This window comes from Eptatretus burgeri, chromosome 4 (assembly GCF_056783735.1).
Source record: "Eptatretus burgeri isolate ZD-2024b chromosome 4, Ebu_testis_v1, whole genome shotgun sequence".
In the NCBI taxonomy this organism is placed as follows: Eukaryota; Metazoa; Chordata; class Myxini; order Myxiniformes; family Myxinidae; genus Eptatretus; species Eptatretus burgeri.
The window spans coordinates 88,255,287-88,257,786 of record NC_140964.1 but is presented as its reverse complement, the minus strand read 5'-3'; positions in this window follow the sequence as shown (position 1 = coordinate 88,257,786).

Genomic DNA, 2,500 nt, shown 5'->3' with positions numbered 1-2,500 from the left:
GCAATCTGTGAAACCAAGTTCCACACACTCTTCAATCTCATTCTTCTTTCCAGGTCTTCAAGATAGGTGTTCACCACCATGTCATATCATCCCCCATCCAAAACCATATTTTCAACACCCGCTAAACAACATCCACCCCTCCCAAAATTTTGCTTCAGTATCCATCGTGTCCACCCCTTGCATTCTCCCCTACCCCTCGTCGTTACCCGCATCCCTTGTTTGTCCTCCTCCATTTATTTTCTCCCTCTACGCTGCTGTTGGCATTTCCCCCTTCTCCTTCTGCTGTCCCTTTTGTTATGTTGCGTACTGATCCGTTCTCTGTTCGAGCTGATACACGAGCCTTGACTATGTTTCCAAAAAATAATAACAATAAAAACATCCAAAATAGCTCATAAATCCATTAATCAAAAACAGTGTGGAAATGCCACCCTATTTTTTTTATTTCAGTGTGCAATTGGTGGTCTAGTCTTTCTTGGGCTCAACTCTTCAAGTCTTTCAACAAATACATTTTCTTTTGAGTGGTCTTCATATGTTTTTCATCGACAGGAAGGTGTGCTGTACTTTCCAGAAATATTCCATATAAATAACAGATATGTTATTCTCAGTCGATACAAGTAATACAGAGAAATCTTCAAAAGCTCATGATTTCGTGCCGAGCATGCAATAACTCTCATGCAAAGGCATATGTATGTATGCCTGTGAAAAAAAGCCAATATGTGCACCACACCTATATAGCATACTGATGTATTTTAAGAAAAAGTGTCTTCGGCTCATATTGGAGCATGTGCATACATCACATGTCGGACAAGGGCACTGAGACACATCGGTGCACTTTTAACACCATCAGTGCAAGATGAAAAAGACATTGGATTTCCTAATCTGATAGTTCCCCCTTTGAGAGGCTACTTAACACCTGGCACACGATGCCTGCACAGTCCCGGATGAGGAACACTCTGTGGTCAAAAGGTTGGAGCCAAGCCTTGCAGGCATGCCAGCAATATTAGTTGGTGGCACATACTTATCAAAATATTTATCCTTTATGTAAGAAAGCGACTCACTCCATTCCACAATTACTTCCAGATAAAGATCTCTTCGAGCTAAAAATCTCAGCAAACGTCTTCATCGCAATCCCAAATAAGGTGTAATAGTTCAAGGATGTGTGCTGCAACTGTCACATCTCGATACTTTCCGAGAGACACTGAAAATGGTGGGATTTGTCCCAACAGACCCGGATGGATTCGCCAAGTGACCATCACCTTGTTGGAAAATGGGATCACTTCATCATGTGCCCCTTGTGCCCAGTCATCTCGTAGTGGACAGCAAGAGCTGTGTTATTACCTCCACCATCGAATGTGGACGGAGGTTATGTATTCACCCCAGTTTGTCTGTGATCACGATATTTCAAAAAGTTATGGACCGATTCGGACGAAACTTGGTGGACAGGTTGGGTGTATGACAACTGACAAGGATGAATTGTTTAGATTTTGGTGAGGATCCAGATACGAGAATTATTTGAGTGATTCTTCACAATTGAGAGATAGGACCAAAAACGATATAACATGATTTTTTTCTTGAATGGAAATCGCCCCAAACAAGGCATAAAGCCACTCTAGGTAAGAGGCTAAAATATCTCAAAAATCTCAAAAAGTTTTGGATGGGTGATGACAAAACTTGGCGGATGAGTGGGTCGGTGACAAGAACAAGCCGATTGGATTTTGATGAAGGTCCAGATGCAGATCTGGCCTACAAGTGGGCTACAAACCGGAAACTATTCAGCCTGATGGAGGTATGTGCTCGACAGAGTGCCGTTATTGTTGAGGATGCCAATGCAGCCATCTTCAAGCACCTGACATGACCGAAGGCATCAAACACACTGTCTTTATGTCGATTTTATGCACAGCATCAAGTGCTTTTGGAGGAAACCACCAGTAGATTTGGTGCAAAGTGCATCACAAGGGTCTCTCGTGACTGTTAATTGCCTTGGCAGTCAAGCGTCATGGAAAGTAGAAGATAGAGCACCTGTTATGCACGTGTTGCTCAATGATGGTACAGAGGGATCCTGTAACATTAACATTGAGAATAAATCACTCTAGTGACTAAGACAGCCACTTGTAGGTACCAAGGATGAAAATTCACACGGAACAAATATTGATCATCTCAAAGCATGCTGCAAGGGATGTCGGGCAGTGTAACACGCTCGAAACAAGACGTAAGGCCCTTGAGGAGGAGGTTAAGAGCCTTCGTGACACTAAGCTAATTACCACAAAAGACTTATGCTTGCAAGTGTGAATAACATTTTCCCCTCTTTTGGCCTTTGGATCTTATGCAAATCTCAGAATCACCTCAACCGGACCGACACTATCCATGAGAGTATTAGCCCGCCATTTTAACTCGACCTTTAACAAACAATTCCACCCGTGGCGGGCCCTGAAAATGTCAGCCAGGGTATTAAGCAATAGTAGCAGCCAGAGGCACTCGCCGTTATGGTAACATCCAAGTC